Genomic DNA, 13,252 nt, shown 5'->3' on the forward strand with positions numbered 1-13,252 from the left:
TGGGTTAACCTGGTGGAGGGTGTTCCCCTGCTTCCCATTAAAATAGGGATGAAAATTCTCAAAAACACAAAAACCAGCCGGCCACACTAGAAACTTTGTGTATGGTGTGAGGTAAGGGTAGAGCTCATTTTTTTAATATGTAGATATCCAATTTTCCCAGCACCATTGTTAAAAGACTGTTCTTTCTTCCAGTAAAATATCTTGGTATCTCTGTTGAAAATTGTGGCCATCTCTGCTTGAGCCTTTTTCTAGATTCTCTAATCTGTTCTACACATCCACGTGGTTACCTTACGCCAGCCTTGCAGGTTTTGTTTCTGTGGTTTTATAGAAAGCCTTGAAATCGTGCGGTGCTCGTCCTCCAACTTTGTTCTTTTTACCTTTTTTCCCAAAATTATTTTGGTTATTGTAGGGCCTTTGTACTTTTACATAAACATAAAATCAGCTTTGTGATTTTGACTCCAAAAAAGCTGTTAGAATTTTTATTGAGATCGCATTAAATCATAGATCAGTTTGAGAAGAATCAACATCTCAGCAGTATTGAATCCTCTGATTCGTGAACATGGTATAACATCCCATTCAGGTAGATCTCCTTTAATTTCTGAATATTTTGTGCTTTTTAGCTCAACAAAAAATCTTGTACATTTTTGTTCAACTTATTCACAGTATTTCATATTTTTATGCTATTGTAAATGGTATTACTTTTTAAAATTTCAATTTCCATTTGGTTTTTTTTAAAAGATTTTATTTATTCATTTGAGAGAGAGAGAGTATGAACAGAACAGAGAGGGAGAGGGAGAAGCAGACCCTCTCCCCCACCAAGTGAGCAGGGAGTCCGACTCGGGGCTCAATCCCAGGACCCTGAAATCATGACCTGAGCCAAAGGCAGATGCTTAACCATCCGAGCCACATAGGAGTCCTCCATTTGGTTCTTATTAGCATATAGAAATGCAATTGATTTTTTAATATTGATCTGCTAATCTGGAACCTTGCCAAACTGATTTGCCACTTCGGGTAGCTTTTTATAGATCTTGTGGGATGTACCATGTAGACGATCTTTCACCCGCATAGACCGCTTTTCTTCTTCTTTCCGGTTGGTGTGAGTTTCGTTTCCTCTCGTTGACCCGTTGCCCCGGCGGAGCCTCCGGCACAATGTGCAGTAGAAGTGTTAGAGCAGATCTCCTTGCCTTGCTCTTGATCACAGAGAGAAAGCAACCCATTTTCTTACAACAAATTATGTTAGCCGTAGATTTAGTAAATCTAAACTTGTTGAGTTAAAAATTTCTCTGCTACGCCTAGTTTTCTGGGAACATCATCAATAGATGCTGAACTTTGTCACATGCTTTCTCGGCATCTGTTGAGATGTGACTTGAGTGTTTTTCCTGTCACCCTCCCTACTGATCTCCCTTCTCCACCATCTTACCGCCCTCTTCCCCCCCAGATTTGGTCGGAGTGGTCTGGGTGCAGTGGGGCAACTCTCTGACCTATTGAAGCTGGACATGGGAGAAGTCCCAAATTTCCCAGTGGGAAGGCTCTTCGGGAGCCTGTCGCAATGAAGGCCCAGGCCACAGAGACAAGGGAGGCCTCCCTGGGAGAGGAACCCTGGGCAGGAGGGCAACGGGCGGGAACCCTGGCTCAAACTCAAGACTGAGATCCTGTGCCCCACTGAGGACAGAGAGACTTGAAGCAGAGACCTCTGGAGTGAAAGGGATTTACCTGGAACTTGCATGAGATCCCAGGAGCTGTTTTCCCATTTTACAAATCAAACCAGGGCACTGACCCACCCAGATTGGGAAAACGTCCAGGCCCAACACCCCAGAGGAAGCCTGTTTTTTTTTTTTTAAAGATTTTATTTATTTATTCGACAGAGATAGAGACAGCCAGCGAGAGAGGGAGCACAAGCAGGGGGAGTGGGAGAGGAAGAAGCAGGCTCCCAGCGGAGGAGCCTGATGTGGGGCTCGATCCCAGAACGCCGGGATCACGCCCTGAGCCGAAGGCAGACGCTTAACTGCTGTGCCACCCAGGCGCCCCAGAGGAAGCCTGTTTTAATACTTAATCCAGGAATCATCAACCAAGGCACCAGGCATTCCCCAGCCAGAAAGAGGAAGTGTGGATAGAAATGTGCACGTATTGCATGGTGCACTGCGTGTTATACGCAAGTAATTAGTCATGGAACTTTACATAGAAAACTAGGGATGTACTGTATGGTGACTAACATAATATAATTTAAAAATTTTATTAAATAAAAAAAAAGGGAATGTGCTCACTGGGGGTCTAATGACTGAGCTGGCAGGAATCCCGATGACTTCGGTTTACTGGCCTTTCTTCTCCCATCCCTCAGCCAGTGCTACATCATACATTCTTATGAGAAAGAATCCATGCAAAGCAAAGAGAACATCACTAAGAATCCTGGATACTGAAAATAGCTCTTTATTGAATTGAAGCAAAAACAGCTAGGATATATCATTAGCTGGGAAAAGGCAGCTTAAACAGCTAATGGCTTATGGATGAGACACGCTGGTTCTTTTCAACGTAACTGGAGTGTTTCCCACAATGACCAAGTTGTTCAGGATACACTCGTGGCAGATGACGTTCTTGTGATTGCTCACCTCTTCTCCCGGGCAAACAGGTAGGCACCTTTGACTTTGGGTGTGACCCTGTGACTTGCTTTGGCCAATGGGCATGGCCCGTACTATACACATCAGTCCTCCTGCTCCTGGGGCCTCAGCCAACAGGACGTGATGTCCTGGAAAGGGATTCCTTCAGCCAGGGCCCTGGACCATGGAGACACATAGAGCAGAGACCCAGCCCACATGGAACATGAGCAGAGAATGAGAGCGCTGTGAGCCGTGGGCATCAGAATTGGTTTGTTACGTGGCCTCACCCAGCAAAAGCTGACTGAGACACTATTGGAATCACCTATGGATAAAAGTTTGATACAATGTTTCTCAGAGGGAGTGTTTGTTCCTAGACAAGATAGTTACCACATATTCATTCTGACTTCAGTTAATCTTCATCTTATCTGCTTCAGAAAATAGTTAAAATGTTCTATCTTATATTAACAAATAGATAAAACACTATACCAACTGTCAGACCAATTGATTTTGGCAACATGGATCTTTCCTTTATTAAATGCATGGAAAATTGTGAGCATAATTTGTAATAAAATATTGTTTTTTATGCTTAACATTGATCAACATTTATAACATAGTCACATAATTTTGATTATTAGTCACTAATAGTAACTGCAATGATATTTTTAAATTGTATTAAGTTCTTTATTTTAATTCCAGTGTAGTTAACACAGTGTTATATTAGTTTCAGATATACAATATAACGATTCGACAATTCTATGCACTACTCAGTGCTCATCATGGTAAGTGTACTCGTTACACAATATTTTAATCCAGAAGAAAAAGGGTTTTAATATTTAGAGCTTCACAGTTATAGGAAATAAACAAGTTTCGAAGTGTTGATATATGCATGTTTGTTTTTTGATAAGAATAATAGGAAACAAAATAATAATAGGATGAGGCATAGGTGACTTGCAAGTATGAAAATATACTATGTTAAGGTAAACATCTGGAGGGAATGAAATGGGATCAGAAGTCGAGGAAGAAAGAGGAAGCACACGAACTCTCTGATGGGGGGAGCCTATGATGTATTTTCTAAGGGGACACTAGCAGGCATGATTCATCATGACATTTACATTCTAATGAATACATTTAAAAGAGTAAGGCAAGAGTTTCCCTTTTAAATCTATCTTTTATAATATCCTTGAAATTTGAAATTTTGCAACCTTTTATTTTTTTAGAAAGAGAGAGAGAGAAGGGGGAGGGGCAGAAGGAGAGGGAGAGAGAGAAACTCAAGCAGACTTCCCGCACAGAGTCCAACGGGGGTGGGGGGCCTTCATCTCACGACCCTGAGATCATGACCTGAGCTGAAACCAAGAGTCAGACGCCTAGCCAACTGAGCCACCCAGGTGCACCTAGACTTTGCAACCTTTTAACACATGATTAAAATTTTTAGATGTCGGGGCGCCTGGGTGGCGCAGTCGTTAATCGTCTGCCTTAGGCTCAGGGCGTGATCCCGGCAGTCCGGGATGGAGCCCCACATCGGGCTCCTCTGCTGGGAGCCTGCTTCTTCCTCTCCCACTCCCCCTGCTTGTGTTCCCTCTCTCGCTGGCTGTCTCTATCTATCTCTGTCAAATAAATAAATAAAATCTTTATAAAAAAATAAAATAAAATTTTTAGATGTAAACTCAGAATGTATGAAGAATGCAGTTTTTCCAAATTCTTTATTTTTTATTATTTTTTAAGATTTTATTTATTCATTTACCAGAGAGAGAGAGCACAAGCAGGCAGAGGGAGAAGCAGGCTCCCCGCTGAGCAAGGAGCCCGATGCGGGACTCGATCCCAGGACCCCGGGATCACGACCTGAGCCGAAGGCAGACGCTTCACTGACTGAGCCACCCAGGCGCCCTCCAAATTCTTTAAGGGAAAAGTTTGAGGACCGTGGATCCAAAGCCTGCAGTCAAGGCCAGAGTGAAGGACGCAGTGAGCCGAACTTTAGCCTCTGTAGAAGCTCCAGGTGCTCAGTCACAGCCCCTCCCTCAGGCCCGGAAACCCCGCAGGTGGCACAGTGTGCTGACAGGTGGGAGCAGGGAGCCCCGCGCCCCGTCCGCCCCGTCCGCCCCGTCCTCTGCTACATCAGGATCAGATGCACCACTGCCTTGTTGGAAGCCCTTTCCTTTGCCCTCAGGATGGAGACGCATCCCTTCGCTGGACCACGAGCCCCTTTCTGACTGTGTTTTGCTGATCCCTAGAGCCTAACCATAGACATTAGCCGTAGACAATCACAGGAGTCCGCGAAGGCTATGAGGGAAAGCAGAGATACACAGCCTAGCGGGTGAGGGCGAGGCTCTGCAGACAGCAGGGGCGGGCGCAGGCGGAAAGCAGACAGCGGGCACCACTGCCTACACCTGCAGAGCCCCCAGGCGCCCCTGCCTCTGCTCTCCGCTGCCTGCCATCCCCCTGCCAGTGCTCCCCACGCTCCTGAAGCAAAACCCCTCAGTGCTTGATGTGCAGCGAGCCTTCTCTGGGGCGGAAAAATTGGTGAATGAAGTTCAGAATCATGATCAAATGCCTCCTTCTCTCTTCTGCCCAAACCCACTGGGACCCAATTTCAAAGAGCAGACAGTCCATTGGTTAATTTGGGGGAATGTTTTATGTTTTCAATATGGAGTCTTCCCCTTGAGGGACGTGGTACGCCTTCTCAATAAGAACGGAGAACCTATCCTCAAACTGTGCACATTTCTTACTATTTTTGTTCTTGGCTTTTTTGGTCCATTGTGAACAGATTCTTTATTACATGTTTTCTTCCTCAGATTTTTTAATGAAGTGAAACAGGCAGATTTTCTACTACAAAGTAATCCTGCATTTCTGGGGTACACTTCTCCAGCGGAGGGTGCGCTGCTCATTCAACACACCAGGAGGCTGACCTGCAAGTGTCTGATTCCATGTTCTCCTTCCCTCCACCAGTGAACAGCATTTTTTGCACTATCCTTGTCAGTTAAAGTTATATGGGCTCACGGAGCGTACTGGACAACGTTGTGTCCTTTCCTATGCTTCACTGTGTATGACATGGGAATTATATATGTCCCATTACTATTTGAAATGATTCCCCTTGAACCACCTAGACTTGGTACCTATCTGGGGATAACACGCTCATGGTGTTTTCAGATGTTAATGCTTTTGGTTTATTTAGAATTTCACTGTTTCTGAAATCGATGTTTTAATTCCTATAGTCCTTTAAAATCACCCATTTTGTAAAGATGTAATATTTTTTAGCATACCATTTTCCACCATTTTATTTTAATTTGTTGCTTCCTTCATTCCTAACTTTTCTTATCCTGGTTTTTTTCTCTTTTTAAAAATAGGTCTAGCCAGTGATTCTGCCAGTTTTGTTGGTTTTACTCAAAAGAACCAGCTCTTGAATTTTATCTATCCATTCTTTTTTTTCCCTATTTGGGATTTTTTAATTGTTTTATTTTTCTTTTCTTGTTTTTTTGTATGTGTGGTTTTCTTTTTATTTCAATGCTCTGTTTCTGTATGTTAGGTCCACTTTATTTCATAGATGAAGTATGTAGGTCTATGAATTTTCCAGTGTGTACAGCTTTGACCCCAGCGGCGAGTAGTGAGTTTGAGGATGCAGGGTCATTGTTGGCTGGTATATATGTATAACATGCCTAAATTACTGTGTGTGCTGCTCCCATTTCATGATTCTTTAAATAACCTGCAACAGAAACTTTCCCTGGCCTCTCCGGAGGGAATTCGTTATTTCCTCATCTGAATGCCCGGAGTGACCTGTACATAACTGTGGTCATTCATGTCATGTCTGTCTACACCACTACATTTTGAAACTCTACGGGGAGTTTTGGATCATTAGTATGCCTTAAACCCTTGACACAGTGTCTGGCATAAAAATTAAAATGGCCTTTGTTCAGTGCTTGCTGGACACTATGCTAAAACTTTCACATGTGTTGTCTCCTTCAGTTTTCAGAAAACACCCAAAGGTAGCACTCTTACCACCAGGGAAGCCCGGTTCAGAGTACGTGCGTTGCCCACGGTGTTATCACTGGTGAGCTGGCGTTGTGAGCCGGCTGGAGAGCTCGTGCTTAACTACTGCCTGTTCTGATGTTCACTGGATCTGCAAATGGGGTGACAGGTCATACTGCATGCTCGGCACCAGGCACCCCTGAGAGCATGCCATGTCAGCAGTCTGATCATCGAACTGATTCCCCACAGGAAGTGGGAAGGACACAGTTTGGCCACCTGCTATCAAGGGCTTGGAGGAAAGGGACACAACAAAGGGTCTTCTCCTCTGACCCAGCTTCATATAAGAGGACTAGAAGAATCTCTTTGCTCGGTGCTACTTGGCAACCCATAGACTTTTCTTCTGTGTCTCCTTCATGTTTCCTTTTCTCGCCTTTAGGAAGTAAATCTGCACTTTTCCCAAGACAGGCTTTGTGCCAGGCTTTCCTTCCAGGCCCTGGGCATTCCCTGAGAGCCTCCTGACCCTGCTTTCTGCTCAGCAACTTGGCCACAACCAGGGATAGGATTTTCAACTTTCGACATTCTGGCCATGATCAGAACACGCAGGTATCTGAGCAAGAAAATGAAAAAAATATTCCTTTGACCCCTCTCCTTTCCCCACTTCTCATGAAAAGCATGGAGACCTCCTCATTTCCAAGCACGGCTTTGGAGGGAAAGGTAGACCACAGTGGGAAAGTGCTTTGGACATCCATACTGTGATTCTAAAATCCTGATGGGACCACGGACCTCAGGTGCCCTTGATCCCAAGTGTGTCTTGCACGCCCCTTCCTGGCGACCACACTCTTAATTTAAACAGCAGACCTGACCACGTCCTCCCCGGCCCTTGGAGCCCATCCATGGCTCCAGTGTAGGGCCAAGCCCAGCCCTGCCAGGGAGGCTTCCTGAGATCAGCCCTTGCCCCCTCCCCAGCCTCACACCCAGTCACCACCTTCACCTCCATGCCCCACACAGGGCCAAACTTCATTCTCCAGACTTCTGTGTGGGGCTGTGCTGAGCCCCCCACCTAGCTTTCTGCAGGCTTATCATGCTCCCCTCTGTGTCCTGAGCCCTCTGCATCACTGTCCCTGGTGGAGTGCGGGCTCACCGCTCCTGCTGGACCGGGCTTGTCCACGCTCTTACAGCTGCAGCATCCATACGCGGTGGTGACTGCTGCCGTCTGTGGAGCGTGTGAACGACGTGATCACACACACAGAAGCCTCTGGGAGTATCTGAGGATGGAGGGTGGCTGGTGCAGCCCCCCCAGATCCTGAGTGCACCTGTCCAGAAGGTAGGGAGAGCCCGAGGCAGGACTCAGCAGGCTCGTTAACAATCATATTAGAGTGGGCTGGTAACGTTTCAGACTAGAACCCTTCTAGGCCCACCCCCTTTGAGAGTCTAGGACTTCCACACTGCTGCCCCGTAACACCTCCAACCAGGACACACAGATTTCCAATTCCGTTCCTCCAAAGAGATTGCCCTGTGAGCTGAATGGTGGCCCCAGAAAGAGGTGTCCGAGTCTCAACCCCTGGTACGTGTGAATGCGACCATATTTGGAAAAGGGTCTTTGTAGATGTAAGCTAAGAATCTTGGTCATTCTTCACTAGCCGGAAGTCCAGGGACAAGATCCTTACAAGAGGAGAAGCCTCCGAGGACAGACCCAGGGAGGAAGGCTGCGAGGAGGGGCCGAGACTGAGCCGTGGGCCCATGACGATGGCTCACGGCGCCAGAAGCCAGAGAGAGAAGGGCAGTGTTCTCTCCTGGAGCCTCCGAGGCGGTCACAGCCCTGCCGACACTTCGATTTTGAACTTCTGGCCTCCAGAAGTGTGAGAAAATAAATTTCCGTTGTTGTAAGCTGCCCAGTGTGTGGGGATCTGTCACAGCTATCCCAGCAAAGTAACACACAGGCCGGCATGATCTTGCCCTCCCCCATCTCCATCTCTGGCTTCCTCCTCCAGGCAGAGCCAGGGTCCCACTGCAACGCTCTCCCACAGGGGGCCTTCCTTCCCACAGGAGGGGAGAGCTCTCTCTTCTCAGATGTCACCTTCCCCCTGAGCCGCACCCAGCCACCCTGTCCTCTCTCTGTGGCTCTCACTGACTTCTTGCTCATTGGTCGTCCCCCTTCCTCTGCCAGGACGGAAATTCCACCAGGGTAGGGATCTTGGTCTATTTTAGTTTCTGGAACGAAAGCCAGCTCGTAGGTAGGTACACGGTAAGTATTGTGAATGGATGAATGAATGAGTGCGTGAATGAATGAATGAGAAGTTCAAGGGCACAGAGAGCAGGCTCGTGTGCCAGGATGCCAGAGAGAGAGAGAGCGGAGGGGCAGCCAAGTGGTTGGGGCTGGCGGCGCAGGTGGGCCAGGGGAGGGAGACGTCCCACCACACTCCCCCTGGTGGCACCGAGTCATGGGCCCTCCTGCCCCACGGGAGGAGAAGGAATCAGCCACGGGAGACACCTGGAACTTCGGTTCAGACGCCCCGCATGTGCGGAGGAAAGCCTGCCCCTGATACTGAATATCCCCTTGTTTTTGCGTGGATCGGTTTCAGATATTAAGTGTAATAGCAGGTGGGAGGCATGTGATATTTTCTCAGTAAATACCGTGCTGGGCTGGGATCGGTGTCCATGCCAGCTGACCTGCATGTGGAAGGCCCCAAGGGCTCTTTACAGCTAAACTAATGTGTTGTAAATCGTTGGTGCTCCCTGCCGCCGGGGCCTGGCTCTCCGCGGCTACTCTCTCCGTCCCATTAATTACTGCGGCGAGGAAGCCGGCTCAGCACTCCCACCAAGGTGATTTAACTTGCAGGGTTATTCGCGGCATTCGGGGAGGCGTTCTCCTTATCCAAGGCATCTCCCATCTGAAGCCAAGACATTCCTTTGCAAGGGAAGGCAGGGGACTGTGGGCAAAGCCACAGCTCGGGCAGGGAGGTGGTTTCGAGTCCCAGAGGCAGACAGAACGCTGGGTGCCCTGCCCGCCCCTCACAGCCAGGCCCTGTGCTGCGTCCTCCTCTCGGGGCCCCATGAAGGGGGCCGTGAGGACCCCAGTGAAGTGGGTGGGGAGGCAGAGACTGGCTTGCACGGTAGGTGGCCAGCCAGGATCAGTTCCCTGCAAGCCCCCCCTTGTTTCCACCTTCCAGGCTCTCCTGAGTCTCCCCCACGCATGTGAGGCCCCTTTGCAGTGATCATAAGGTCACCGGTGTCCCCTGGGCCTTGGGTCCTGGACAGGCAGGGCTTGTCACCAGCCCTCCGAGACCGTGGCAGTTGGGACACCTGGCCTGGCCCTTGGATTACGGGTTCCGAGGCCACCAGGGGCTTCGAGACCTTGACTCCGCACAGTGCGTCTCTGGAGCTGCCTCCAGAGCTGGGACAGGACGAGACCTCTCACCTGCCCTGAAAAGATGCCCCGATTTCTCTGTTTAGAGCACGGCTGGCATCGTCATTCAAACGTCTTGTCTGTCTTCATCTAACACCGGAGTGCCGGCCCCTTGCCCACTGATGCGGGCCACATGGGTCCACTGTGCGGTTCTGTGTGTGTGGCCTGTGGCCTCTGGCAGCCAGAGGTCGCCCCCCCCAATGCCACGGCCTCCCTCTCCCCCACACGCCCGGGACTTGGCCCTTCTGTTCTGTGTATGTTCTCACCAGCGACACTTCCCTCCCTCTGTAGCGTCCTGAGCGGGTGCCCTGGGTCACGGGCGCGTCGCCTCGCTCTGGGCTTGGTGGGCCAGCCTGTGACGTCCACGTGAGGACATCCGATTCTGCACGTCTCTCTGTTTCATCTGTCTCCACCCCGCCAGGGCGGCCGAAATGCCTAGACGGTTCTCCTCTTTCCAACCAGAGACGATTTCATACTCATCGGCTCTGAGACAAGCCCATCAGTCTCTCCCCTCACACACTCACATATACACAAAGTCCGGGGAAATGTTTTTGTAAACCCGCTGACCTGCATTCTCCCATCTTGCAGACGTCCAAATTGAAAATGGCTTTAGCCGCAGAGCTGCCAACGCAAACACAGCTTCTCACGGCGCCCGCGCTCTCCCTGCGCGGCGTCAGCCCGGGCCTGCCCATCCCTCCCCAGCACCTCTGCCTGCCCCGTGACACCTCCTCCGTGAGACCCTCCTGGGTTCCTCGGGGCAGGTGCTCCCTCAGCCTCCCTCTCCCGTAGCAGGGCCTTGAGGTCCTGCCCTGACCCGGGCCGGTGGGGCAGGCTCCCCTCCATGCCGACTTGGTGACTTTAATCTCCCGGGTCAAAGACGCACTGATTGCGATTGCCTCATCGGCTGGGGAAAATATTTGCGAGCGGCCGTGGCCACGCGACATGCCTCTCTCCTCCTGGGTGGCAAGTTCTAGAATAACTTCAGCACCCGAGGCAAGGTGCAGACCCCAACATCACGTGCAAACAAACGAGAGCATGAGGGGTTGTGGGGTGTGGTAGAGAGAGCCAGGGCCGTGGCACCGTGGCGGCTCAGTGAAGCCTTCGTGGCCGGTGAGGTGACCGTGGGCCCTGGGGACAAAGCACAGACTCCGTCCAGGCAGTGCTGCCTCACGGTCCTGCGGAGACAGGAGACAGCCTTGCAGACTGTTGGGAACGAGGCCTTTGGGTGAGCATCACCCGGAGGAAAGTCTTCTCACGTGGACAAGGGGCAGCCAGAAGCTTCTGGCTCCTCTCCGTCACATGACCTTGGGGACTGTCCCAGCTCCACGAAGCCTCAGTCTTACCATCTGCACAATGGAGATGCTGACCCTATCTCATTCACAGGGTGGTCGTGAGACCAGAGACACAGTGTGAGAAACGCTTTGAAAATGGGCTGTTCAGACAAATGAAACGTGTCCTTCTGGGCTTTCATCTGCAGACTTTAGAGGAAAGAACGGTGTGTTTTGAAACCCTAACCAGCCCCCCGCCCGTGTTCGCACATTCAGGAAAAGCTAAGGACACCCCGTAGCCCCTGCAATCAAAGACTCCAGTAGCCGGCGTCCTTGGTCGGGCGCGGTCAGAGAAGGGCGCCCCCCACCCCGCCGCGGTGGCCCGGCTGGAGCTCGGGGAGCACGGGGAGCGTGGGGAGCACGGTCTTGACACCCGCAGGACAGGGCCCCATGGTCTGGGCGGCCTTTTCTTGCCGAAGTCTGGCACCCGGCCCCAAGCCATCATCTGTGCTGCTGCTGAGTCCTGACCGTTTGACCTCCCATTCCTTCTCAAAATACCCCTGACGGCTCCCTGGATGGAAATGCGGTGGCACTAAATGAAAATTTATGTGACAAGGCCTTCCAGGAAAGAACTGGGGCCGTGATGGGTTTGTTTCACAGTGAACTCATCGAGCTGGGCCCGACGGGCCACCTCTGCTACGCTGAGCCCAAAGAGGGGGAGACGGGTGCTGGGGCCTGCCCTGCCTCGGGTCCCCAGGGTGGACGTGGGGCCCTCCCGGCTTCTGGCTGAGGTCCTGGGGCTGCTTCCTGATGCCTCCCTGCATCTCTGCCCCTCTGGCCCTGCCTCTCCAGACCTCTTCCTTACCAAACGCCTCCTTCTCAGGTGTGCGGACGTCCCACGTGCGGAATTTTCAGACTCGAGCGAAGAGTGCTTGTAGAATTAACAACGTGTACCCACATGCGCCACGTTTCGTTGATAAAAATGTTTGCTAAGTTACATAGAGTAATGCGGAAAATCAGGAAAGGATTCTGCAGGATCTGTCCAAGCGGCCAGAACGCGGGGTGGGGGACCCCGACCCTGGAAGGAGGGCCCCAGGTTGTTCCCCACCCTTTTCTTTTCCTTGACCTCCGGGGGTTTTTCATGGGCCTTGTGGCCTCTTGCCTCCACCTCTGGTGTCACCTAAGAGGAGGGAGAAGCTCATGCCCCTCCGTGGCTCAGGATCCCCACACCGTCCCCCCAAAACATTCATGTTCACCAGTTCCTCAGCACCCCCGGGATGCCAGCACCTGGAATCGATCAGATGCCCCAGCATGCATACAGGTGTCCAGGGAGATTGGCCTCACCTTGCCTGGACCTTGGGGTGGGGTGCGTGAGGGCAAGGGGGTGAGGCGGGGTGGAGCTGGGGTCTGGAGCCCCAGGACTGCGGGATCCTGGAAGCACTTTGGGCCTCGGAGTGATGGTGTAGGTGGGCACGGACGCCGTCGGAGAAATGGAGCCGAGTCCACCCGAGGCAGGAGGTGGGGGAGGGGAGAGCAGCCGGGGTCCCTGGGTGGAGGGGCCGGGAGGGTTAACTCCTGCTGGGAGGCACACGGTCCAATGTCACTTCAGGGGAACCTCGACCCTCCTGTTTAGGCCTTGTTCTGCCCTTTCACAAAGAAACCCACACCTACTTTCCTTCAAAACAGCACTGGATTTTTCCTGAACTCCGTGCATCATAAATGCCTTGCCGGCTTTCCTGATCCAGTGGGGGGTGCGTGTGTGTGCGTGTGTGTGTGTGAGTGTGTGTGGTCTCGAGTGTGCGTGTGTGATCTCTAGTGTGTGTGTATCTGTGAGTGATTGCTAGTGTGTGTGAATGTGTGATCTGGTGTGTGTGTGAGTGTGTGGTGTGTGTCTGTGTGGTATGTGTGTGGGCTGTGGTGTATACGTGGTGTGTGTGTCCGTGTGGTGTCTGTGTGGTGTGTGTGAGAGTCAGGGTGGGGTGGAGAAGGGGCTCCAGGTCACCCGGGGACATGCGGGCTCACGG

This window comes from Ursus americanus, chromosome 1 (assembly GCF_024610735.1).
Source record: "Ursus americanus isolate L20-20 chromosome 1, mUrsAme1.1.p, whole genome shotgun sequence".
Taxonomy (NCBI): Eukaryota; Metazoa; Chordata; class Mammalia; order Carnivora; family Ursidae; genus Ursus; species Ursus americanus.